Genomic DNA, 12,305 nt, shown 5'->3' with positions numbered 1-12,305 from the left:
CTCTTTAAATTTGAATGATAACCTAAAATAGCATCAAGAATTTATAAGGAATTTTCATTAAAATCACCATGCTTTTTGACACATTTTAACCATCAATCAACAGAATTTTTGCTCGATCAGTATTTTGTGCTGGGATAAAACTTTTTTCAATTACTTAAATGAGTGCAAAGGATGATCTACGATTAGCTCAGGTCATTTGGGCATAAATGTGTGCATTTTTTGTGACGGATAAAAAATCTTGGGGGTGGTACAACCCCCCCTCTTCATAGTTCTAGGGTTAATGGCACCACCCCCTCACACCCCTGGCTATGAGTCTGAAAGCACTCTGTTGTAAATACTCATCAAAGACCCAGTATGAGGAAAGACTCTTTAAATTTGAATGATAACATAAAATAGCAGAAAAAAGAATTTATAGGAATTTTCATTAAAATCACCATGCTTTTTGACACATTTTGACCATCAATCAACAGAATTTTTGCTCGATCAGTATTTTGTGCACTACAACAATTTTTGTGCACAACGACAACTTGATTGCTTGTTTTTTAATTTCCCTAATTTAAATTTTTTTTTCTATATGGACAAGAGAAACTTAAAAAAAGATTACAATGAACACAATCGTAACTGTTTCCTGTGCAATGATATTCTAATATTGATCTAATCGTATTAAAGGGCAATTAATGTGGAATTACACTGGTTTGGACTTTATAATGGCTGTGTGCACCCGTTCATCACAAGGTAACAACTTGCATAATGGCCCTATAATGATCATAATTAAAATACTATCCTTGATTTAAGTCCTATTCAGCGTTCGAAATAGGGCCGGCCAGGCGGCCATTGGCCTGTAACTTTTTGGCCTGGCCGGTAACTTTTCTGACTGGCATCTAGTTGCCGCCCCGGCTGGCCGGTATCTTTTTAAAGTCAAGCCCGGCTGGCCTGTAATTTTTTTAGGCATATTTCGAACACTGGTCCTATTATCATGATTATACCTAGCTGCAGGCCTGGATTTCTTTGTAGTGGAAGTACTTTCCAGACTGTCCCCCCCATCTTCTACCTCCCCTTTGCTTTCATGGAGAAGTGTTGTGTAAAGCTTTGTGCAGTACTAGTGTGTATCCTCAAGGAAGAAAACTTAACATCCGCTTCTCATGTTTACCAGATCTTGGAGAAAATGAGCTAAAACATTGCGTTTACTTGGTAAAGTAACTGTTGGTTTTAAAGATAATGCGATCCTAAACCATACAAACTACAGCAGCACTTTTACTTTGTTATTATATTTGCATGTGGCTTGGTACAAACCAACATGTTCATTATGAAGATGTTCGAAATAATGAGAAATCTTATCTGAAATGCAGAAGGAAGGCGATTTGTGAGAAAAGAATGGGATGGACTGACAGCAGGTGCAAAAGGAAGTAGGAATTGGGTTCAAGCTCCCCAGGTAAAAAATTGGGCAAACAGACAAAAAACACTAAAAACAAAAAATTGACATTTCAATAGCGCAGTGTTGTGTTTGTAACTTTTTGGTCTGTATGGTCCTTGACAGCAAAAAATAGATTAAATCCAACTCCCCCGACACTGAAGTCCACTAGCTTATTGCCACTGATCAGCATGCCTCACATAATTATTCCTGGCTTCCCCACCCCTCCCACACATTAAATATCCTGGTGCCACCCCTGCACTAGATGGAGTATGTTTGGAGTATGATGGAGTAAGTCATCTTTTGAGTGCATGAGAGACCTCAAAGTAAAAGCTATCTTGAAACATGAAATAGAATTTTGTTTGGAATTCATAAAATGCTATAGTGAAATTCAACATAATGGAACAAAGCAGATCTACAGCATACCTACCACACCCTGTGATTATGGTTAGGGTTTACGGTTAAGAGTTATACTGATTTCATACTGGCATATAGCACTTGCCACTTTGCTGCTCTGATGACAAGATTACTGTACTCAATCAGCGTCAGTCACTGCGCATTAATTTACTTTCACAACCCATTATAGCCAGTGTCCGAATTAAGAAAATAAAAGGGGTTGTCCCACGGACAACCAGGTTGTAATTTCTGGTTGTCCACCAAAGTTTTTGGTTGTCCGTAAGCTGCCACAATCTGAAACAACTACATGTGACCAATAAAGTGGAGTGAGTGTAGTCAATTTATGAACAATTACGCTTAAACATTTAACAATTCATCAGTTGTGTCAGGTTTGAGCAAACTAACATGCTTCTTCTTCTTCTTTCGTGTCCTTACATCAAACTGTACTTATCCACTGAGAAACACACTTTTGTGCCCGTTGAGAAAATTGCGCCAGATCGTCTGTCGTCACAGGATCTTCCAAAAGCGGGCATTCCAGCAGATGCTGCATCGCTGTGGCTCTTGTCCACAATCACACATGGTCGGGCCACTGATGTATCCCCATTTGTGAAGGGTATCCTTGCAACGCCCAACACCGGTTCGGAGGCGGTTAAGGCATCTCCAGTTTGCCCAGACTTCATTTGCTCCTGGAGGTAGTGATTCTGTGGGTTGAATCCCCATCTCAGTGGTGGCTGCTTCAGATGAAGGCCTTTCTTTCCACATCTGGGTGCGAGCCTCTGATGATGTTGTTTGCAGAGGGGGGTGCTTGTGATGAAGCTTTTCCTTGACTTCAACCGTCTGGTTGGTGGTGTGTGGTTGAAGAGGGGTGTCTTACGTCCGTGGTCTGTTTACTGGCGTTCCTCTTTGCTTGCCACAGCTCTCCGGATGTCAGGTGGTGCGATACCTGCCAAGAGGTAGACCTTGTCCATGTTGGTAGGCCTTAAACATCCTGTGATGGAGCGGCAGCTTGCGTTGAGTGCAGAGTCTAGCTTCCTAGCATGTGATGATCTCTCCCAAGCAGGGCATGCGTATTCAGGGTGGAGAAACTCAGAGCCAGTGCTGTTGATCTGATGGTATCTGGGCTAGCACCCCATCTGGTGTTGGCAAGTTTGCGCAAGATGTTGTTGCGTGTGCTGACCTTGGCCTTGGTCTTCTCCACGTGGGCCTTGTAGGATAGGCATCGATCTAGTGTGACCCCAGGTACACTGGGTTAGGGCAGAAAGGGAGCTTGGTACCAGACCAGGTGATGTTCAACTGTCGCTTGGCTTCCTTGTTGATAAGGTGGAAGGCACAGACCTGGGTCTTCCCTGGGTTTCTTGGCTAGCAGTTGATTCTCGTCATAGTACTCTCCTAGTCCAGTCAGTGTATCTGTCAGAGTGTCTTCGATCACCTCAAAGCTGGTACTCTGGCTGGTTACGCCTAAGTCATCTGCATATATAAACCGCTTGGTTTGGCTGTCAACTGGCTGGTCGTTAGTATAGATGTTGTATAGCAGAGGAGCTAGGACACTTCCTTGGGGAGTCCGTTTGTTGTCTCTCCCATCGGCTTCGCTTCCCTCCTAGTTCAACAAAGAACCTTCTGTTCTGGAGCAGGGTTTGTAGAAGCCTGGTGAGGTGAACGCCCTTAGTCATCTCAAGCACTTTGGCGAGTAGCAGGCGATGGTTGACGGTGTCATAAGCTGCAGAAAGGTCGACGAAGACTGCACCTGTGATCTGCCCTCGCTCACATCCATCCTCAATGTGTTGGGTGAGGTTTAGCAGCTGGCTGGTTGTTGATTTCCTGGGCGGAAGCCAGCTTGTTCAGGGATCAGTAGACCATCTACATGTGACGCAAGGCGGTTCAGGATGAGCCGCTCAAACAGCTTGTAGCTATGGCATAGCAGAGATATTGGTCTGAAGCTCTTTGCCTCTGATGGGTCCTTTCCTGGTTTCAGGAGTGCTATCACTCGTGTCCGTCGCCAGAGCTTCGGGATTTTGTGGCTGCGCATGCATTCATTGAAGAACTGGAGGAGCCATTCCTTTGTACGCGGTCCAAAGTGTTTCATCTGTTCAACAGAGACATCATCCAGTCCGCAAGCTTTTCCATTCTTCAGGCTGGTGATTCCCTCTTCCAGCTCATCCATTGAGAAGGGGTTGGTGAAACCTTGGTCTTCATTATATTTGTTCCAATCCACTTGAACCTTCGGATGTTTTGTGGTTGTTTTCCCATTCAGGAGGAGTTGGTGGGCTACCTGGTTAGCGGTGGTGTTGTAGTGTTGTTCCGCTTCTCTTGGATCATTGCTCAGTTTCCGAATTAGAGTCCACGCCTTCTTGCTGTTATTGGTCATGTCTATTGATTCAATCAGGTTTTGCCATGACTGACGTTGTTGTTCTCCAATAGCTGACATCAACCTTTCCCCTGTGGCAGTAGTGGCTTCATCAAAAGGGTCCGATTCGAACATGGCTTTATACTCTTCATATAGGTCGGCTGTTTCCGAAGTGAGTCCAGAGATGTAGCTGGTACGGCAGCCTCTAGGGATGTTCTTCCTGGCGCTTTCTTTGATGGTTTTCACAAAGAGATCGTAGTTCTCAGGTGATGCTTCTATGTTGGAGACTGCTGCATCTAAGTCACTAGAGAAACCTTCCCAGTTTGCCTTTTGGTAGTTGAATCTTCTACGGAATGGTACTGCGGCTGGGCTTACAGCTGCTCTGATCTGTAGACCGATTGGTCGGTGCTGAGTGCGGGGGATGGGATCCATCACCATCTTGTGACACAGTTGAGCAACTCTGTTACTAGCAAAGGCCAGGTCGGGGTTGTATCCACGTTTCCATCGGCTACTGTTGAATGACTTAGGCTGTTTAGGGTCGTGGATAAGGCTTAGCTGCTGTTAGTCTATCCATTCCTCTACCCTTTCGCCATCCTCGTCGGTTTTATCATAGCCCCATACCGTGCTATGGCTGTTGAAGTCTCCAATGATTACCCTTGTTTTAGTCTGGGTATTCCCCATTGGGTCCTTGAAGTCAAACGGAGAGCCAGGTGGTTTATAAACGGAGGATATGATGATTCCACTGAGTTCTATGGTCAGCACTAACATGCTGAAAAGGTGGCTTTTGGCTGTAGATCTTTGGTTGTCCGCCGGACAACTAGAGCATTATTTTCGGTTGTCCGGTGCATGTTTGGTTGTCCCAGGCGAACGGACAACCAAAATTTCGAACACTGATTATAACTAATACATAAAATGCAGGATGGAGCTGTGCATGATTTGTTAGCAAAATGTACATGTGATAATAAATGAATTATGCCTTTCAAAACTACCAGATAGGGTTCCTTCTCTGTTTATCTTACCATCAACCAATGTTATTGATGCCATTTAGCAGGTCTTTATTGAGAAACCAACAGCTAATTATCCCCTCTTTTTACCTGTCTCATCTACCGACAATAGCTAGCCATTAGTTATGGATAATAAATAGCGGCATGTTTGAAACAGACCACTTGAAGTTATTGACTGAGTTTGTCTTGGTAAATACTTGGTGGGGGTTAGCAATTAGACCAGCCAAAATATTATTACATTTGTTTGACTGGTACCACGTCCATTTCTATTGTGCTGTTATTGTTCAGTATTGGTTGTTTGAGGTGGATAACTTAGGTAAACTTAACTTCAAGACGGATGTCCGGTTTTACAAGAATATGAAACCTCACTTGGCCTGTAATGTGTAGAGCTGCCCTCAAACAATATACATTGGATCCAGGCCTATTCTTACAATGATTTGTTCATCTGGAGGATCGTAAAAATCATTCAGATTTTGACACCTTTGTTAGTGCCATAGATGTGCCAAAGTAGCCTGCTAGTGGTTAAGCTGAAAGCTGTGTTTTAAAGACAAAATGAGACATTTTACATGAACCTGTAATTTCAAAGCAGAGAAATTAACTACATGTATTTGAATTTGGCTTCAATACTGCTGTTTCCTTGTTTTTTCCTACATTTTTCATAGCAAAAATACATGCTGACAATTTTAATGATTTTAATCCTTCACTCTTAGGCAATTTATGAACAATTTAAATTTGTTACACCTTCGCTGGGATCACTGAATAGGCCTTTAAAACAAGATCATTTTGGCAACATAATGTTTTTAGCAAATTCAGAATAACATGTTCAAATTTGTTCCTCAAGCTATAATCTAAGTTATTATGGTCAGCCCAAGTGAAAACTGTCAAAATTGGAAATTGTATAAATGAGCATTCAACACAATACCATAAATTCCTTCTACAAACATATATATGCCTCAAATTGATGTTTTTTTTATGAAAAAGATGAACAGCAGACATTCTCCATAAAAACATTTGGAGTTTGAGCAACTTTATCACTGATACAGGTGGCTGTACAAACATGTAGTATTGTAAGACCAATATAGGCCTATTGTAATGTTTTTGTGGGCCTTTTCGTCTCATTCATCAAAAAACCCTCATAGAGGCATATTATGCTTTAGACGGAATTCTACAGTAGCTCACATGCCATTGCCAATATTTATCCATGTTTTATGCAATAAAGATGATCTACATGTATTATGATAAAAGTGACCAGTAATAATACAAATTGTTAATTGTATGTTTCTGATTCAGCAAACATTTTATGAAGAAAATCTGTGATTATCCCTTTAATATTTGGCCTATAGGTGATTATTAAAATATTACACAGTTCACCTTTTACCCCTCTGCTAACAGGTGTTACAACAGAACTACTGAAAATGCTTTCAGCCATAGACACCCTTACTCACATTGGTTAAAGGTGGTTTGTCAGATTGTTTCATATTGTGCTTGAAACGCACATTCAGGCCAAAATAATATGATTCCCAAGTTTTGAGTTCAATTGCACAATAGCAGTTTTGATATTACGGTCAAAAGCATGTTTCACAATGGCCTACAGAACAGTATGGGTGGTAACTACATAGGGGATGAGGCTATCACTTTTTCATTCATAACAAAAACAGAACATATTTCAGGCCTAAAATTTCAATGAGATTATCATTATGAAGAAAATGGGGGGTTCTTCTGATGCTGAAATCTCCATGTTGATTTCGATAAGATTAAGTTGGGGATGTGGCCTGGGGAGATGGCTGTCGATCCGGTCATACTCCTTTAAGTGCCATGCGATATATATCAGTTTCATAAAATTATGACATGGAATTTGTAGTGTCAAATTGGTACTCATATGGGAGTGTGTGGCTTCAGGGAGGTTCCCATACCAAAAAAAGGAATTTGAAATTTTTCATACTGTGTGAAGCATTTATCCTTAAAAAAGCTTACATGATGTAATTTTGTTTTAAATGATTTGCAATAGTGAATCATAATTTATTATTATATCTACTATATATACTGGCCCATACACAGGATTTTATGGGGATGCAGAGTTTGAAAAAGTGGACTTTTTTTCCAGGGGAGTGATTTTGTGAAAAGTTGACCTTCTACCCCAAATCTGGAGCTTTTTTCACCAAAAAGGCATAAAAACCTGATTTTTTTTTGTTGGGCCAGCCTATATAAAAATATACAAGTGAAACTACCTAGCAAATCACAGATCATAATAGAGATTGTTAGAAACAACTTAATGCACAAACAAAAGCAAAGATTATAAATGCTCAAACATTCATGTCACCTGCATGTTGTTTCTAAAGATTAAGTTCGAATGTGTAATATATGTTGCTATAGGGAACCATGATTCATTTTAACCCAGTTTTAAATAGAATTTAGCATTATATTTATTTCTTTTGTACTTTCTATTTCTAGTTTCCATAAGTGGGGCATACAAAAGTCCTTACTTTATTAAATGTTCATGATATTGAATGAAAGGCTTTAATAATATTTGTCACCTCAATTCCATGAATTTTATGAATTTGTTTTTGAGTCCTGGCTGTAATGCAAATTTTGAAAATTATAAAACTAAGATCATGTTCCTCGTACTTAGTGAAACATCAGACTTATTTAATATGTTGTTTAATATCCTGTTATGGTGGGGCAATCTATAATTGAAACTTCAAATCATACCAAGATTTTATTAATATTTAAATAAGTCTTAATTTTGTATTTGATGATAATTTTGTTTGACTTATTGTTTTGTCTTTGTTTCATTTTGGTATTCATTAGGAATTGAAATATCTGACCTATAAAGCTCTCAAAGCTTCATGATTTTAATTTTGTTTGTTTGTTAATTTTGATTGAAATTGCATTTTGATTTTTTAAATGATCCTAAGTAATAACCTCTAGTCTTACATACCATCTGTACCAAGTCTGGTTTACATCCTTCCAGCCATATCCATATTTTTATCCTCCAAGTAATTTTCAAATACCCATGACAAGGCTAACCAGCTTCCCACATCCCCCAGCCTGAAACCATACATATGAATTGCATTAGATTCCAGTATATTGTCAAAATATGGAATGTTTATTTTGGGAGAGTTCTTGGCAGTAAGACTTCCAGCAAAATTACTACATCTACTGAACTGCATCTGTTTCAACTCTGAAGGGCCTTAAAGGGCCACATATGTGATCTGATCTATCCAGCAGGATATTGCAGTTGAAATCCATACACCCCCTATGGAAGACATGACCTTAATGTTCCATACAGGGAGTGTGTATTTCAAATGGAGTTACCTGAATGGGTTACTCCATTTGAAATCTACACTGGTCATGTCTTCCACAGGGTGTTTATGGATTTCAACTGCAATAGCCCAAATCTTGACTGATCAAAGGCAGCAATTGTAAAATCGATATAAAGACAAAAATAGGGAGGGAAAAAAGCAATAAAATGCATAAAACTTCATATTGCATAGCAGCTTGTAACTTTGCTGAAGTATGCTAGTAGGATAGTTGTTGAACAAAACAAATACATAAAGTTGTAATCTGCTGCATGATGCATCATCTCATAAATGTTTAAAATATTGTATGGTTTCCATGGTAAATCATTTTTAACTAATCAGGTCTGGTTCTATTTTGCCTGAGGCTCATCTTGGTCAGGTCAAGTTTATTACCTGCCGCTGATATCATTTTAATAGGTTACGTCAAAATACAGATGTCTTCAAATTCATCAATATTTAACCTGCCATCTTGAAGTTATCAATTTCCAAAATGTGTTCAATATGTGTTAAACCAGACAAATAGAAATAGCTATGAATTATTTATTATTTGTGATTACTATCACCATACATTTTCTGTAGGGTCTGAGCTCTTATGAGCCGCAGATATGGCCTCTCAAACATGCCGAGTGCATAGCATGAGAAGCGAGTGCATATCATGAACTGATGCAACCTGTCTGGGTAGTATACGGGGGCTTAATTTTGGCCGTTTGCATCTGCGAAAGGCACCCTTTTACCGGTACGCCATCAACAGGCCAGCATGCTTATATATAGGCTTTTTTAGCCTGGCTTGAGCATTTTATTTGAGCCTGGTCCCATCAGGACCCAAGCGTGTCTTCACACGGAGCAACCATTTAAAAAAACAAACAAACTCTCAGTGTACTAAAAGGGTAGCATGATTGCCCCATGTTTGGTACATGAGTAACATTTTATATGGAATGGTTACTTGCCCAAGGAATCAGCTGAAAATGGATGAATGTTCAGTTATTTATTGTAAATAATTTCTGTTAAGAACTGTTTTTAATCTGCAAAGATTTTTGCATACATTTTGTGGTCCAGTTTTGTGTAAAAGAATCAGGCCTAAACATCACTTTTGCCTGGGTCAACATGGTCAAGGTTAATCCACCAAATTGCTATCTTCAGTAGAAAGCCTGCCAAAGATTATGGAATCACTAATTCTTCATAAAGCTTCTTAGTAATGCCAAATAAGTTTTCAGCAAGAAAGACAGTATAGATTAAGTTTTCAACAAGGAAGACAGTAGACAACAGTTGTGTATAATTATACTGTGGGTTCTTAATCATATTAATTACAATACCCAATTAATTGAACTAAAAGATTTAAAAGTTTAATCTGCTCAATACATGGTATAAGAGTTGGATAATACATCATATTGCACCTGCCACTTTATTTAGATTGGTATTATACGGACATATTCAAGATTATAGGGCCTATTATTTTGGTTACTGTTTAGAACATAATCTTGTGCATGTATACATAACATTAAGTGTAGATTTTCCACAGCAATGTTAGGAAAGGCTAGGGATAGCTCAAAATAATTTTAGTAAAATTGGGCCATACTCAATCAAATGTGATTGATACACAAAGAACTTAATAGTAAATTTGTGTGATCATAATAGTAGGCCTATATTAAAATGTTATTTCCAACAATGTAAATCAAAATGAACAAACAATTATTGTTTGTAAAATATTGCAATTAGAGCTTGTATTATTTCAAAAGTGGAAACCTTGTTTTTATGAATAAATAATTTGATCAATAACAGTAAACTAGGTTATTTGTCAAGAAGGGTAAGGTAGTTTCTTTTGTTTAATAGTGTCCATATATAGTATTATAATAAATATCCTGGTTATATATAAATGAGGTGTGGCTGTGCATATTGCATATGCAGGAACCCATTGTTAAGTGAATTTCAGGAAAATGCATTTTTCAAAAGAATTTGGTATAAATAATAAAATAAAAAATTATAAAAATTTAAATATACTTTGTAAATTGTGCAAAAACAACTTGACATAAAATTTACTTAAAGCAATCTTCCCGAGTTTGAACTTTTGCATCCAAATCAGGCTACACAAAGAGATCCCAGGTTGTCTTAAAGGGAACGTTTTCACTTGACTCGTCTTATTATCCACGCAACAATTAGCCAACACACCTTAATGCGTGTTGACGACTCCACTATGCACACCTGCCGAGTTCAACAACGCCTCAGAAGAAAACCCCTTTATTCTCTGTAACACCTTTTCTATTTATTTTTCACAACTCCAAATCACATGTTCGGAGTGAAATATACAAAACAGACATTTTCAAGTTAAGCTGGGATTTGAAGAAAATGAAAAGCGCTGTTGAACTGCTTGAGTACGTATGGTAGGGATTATTGGCGCATTGGTAAATTTGCCTTTTGGCATAAGACTGACTTTTTGGCACCTTGAAGAAAAACATGTTGGTACTTGATCGTTGTCAGTGGGAGGTTTTAAAAGTTGGGAATATTGGTAAAACTAGAGCGGCATTGGCTATATATTAAAGTATCAATAGAATTTCAGTTTTGTCTATTTAGTTATAAGAAATGTAAAGAAGTGTGTAATATCATGTGAAAACTTCCATTTAGTCAATGCAGGACTGAGAACTTGAGATCCCATGTTTGATTCTTGCTCAAGGAAATCATTGCATTCTAGGGTTTCTTGGCTGTCAAGATGAACTAGTGGTATGAAATAAGCTGAAGTACTACCAAGATGAGATGGTAATAAAAATGAAGTCCATGTACATGTATGGTAGTTTATTTAATTAAACTATTTAATCAAGTTTGAAATTGAATTTGCTTATCAATGACTACACGATAGAGCACTTCAACACTGCTTTTTTAATGGATTTTTGCAATCAGTTGAGTAAATCGCCTTTAAACTCAATTCTTAGGTTTGTTTTGTTAACTTTTTGAACAAATTTTCCTTAACCAACTTCTTGTGCTTAGATATCTTAGGGTCAAGTTTTTAGCATTGTGTTCATATTAAGTCTTGTTGTATGAGACGGCTTAAACTGAACCCTTCCCATCATGCATCATCAGTTTGCCCACTTATTATAATAGGCCTCTCCATTGGGTGGTTATGATACTGCGATACCTTTTGACACCTTTCGTGCAAGGAGAGTCCACACCTGGGGGGACACACAACTCTGGAAGTGACCGGGATGAGCGGACAGCAGTTCGAAACTAGGGGTCTTTCGGTGAGAGCCTAGACACCGAAAAAGGGGGACTTTCAGAGAGAAGGTCCATAAAAAGGGGTCTTTCTGTGAGACTGGGGATAATCTGACCAAAAAAGTGCGTCATTCAGTGAGACTGGGAAAATTTTGGGTCAAGATATAAAATTTGATACAAAAATTTGAAAATTTGATAAATTTGAAAAAAAATAATACAAAAATTGGGTCATTCAGTGAAAGATTATCAGAAATTTTACCAAAATTCAAAGGGGTCTTTTGGTGACAGGAAAACAAAAAAGGGTCATTCAGTGAGAGGGAGTTCATCAGTATAACAAAAAAGGGGGTCATTGGGTGAGAGGAAGTTGGAAAATGGGGGTCAATGTGGCCGCACATCCCTGTTACCCATTTTAGTGAGTGCCCCCGGTTCATATCAACACAATTCTGAGGAACAATAAACCAATTTATTTTGAAGTATCTTAGCATTGCATTGTGGGATAGAATTCATTCTTCCTTCTGTTGTGTAATTTCCTGGTTAGATTCATTGTGGTAGAGATGTAATAATACATGTAATTCCAGCCATTGCCTGGAGAGGTTTGAAAATAAAATAATCTATAATACACAGGTGGATTGGATTGGTGAGAAAATCAG

General features: G+C 38.5%; 1 protein-coding gene across 1 annotated transcript in view; it reads left to right on the top strand.

Annotated features, from left to right (window-relative positions):
* The window catches only part of LOC140151585 (myosin-I heavy chain-like), a 143,150-nt gene that overhangs the window by 20,434 nt on the left and 110,411 nt on the right, over positions 1 to 12,305 (top strand).

Source organism: Amphiura filiformis, chromosome 4 (assembly GCF_039555335.1).
Source record: "Amphiura filiformis chromosome 4, Afil_fr2py, whole genome shotgun sequence".
Lineage (NCBI taxonomy): Eukaryota > Metazoa > Echinodermata > Ophiuroidea > Amphilepidida > Amphiuridae > Amphiura > Amphiura filiformis.
This window is presented reverse-complemented; position numbering and strand designations above follow the sequence as displayed.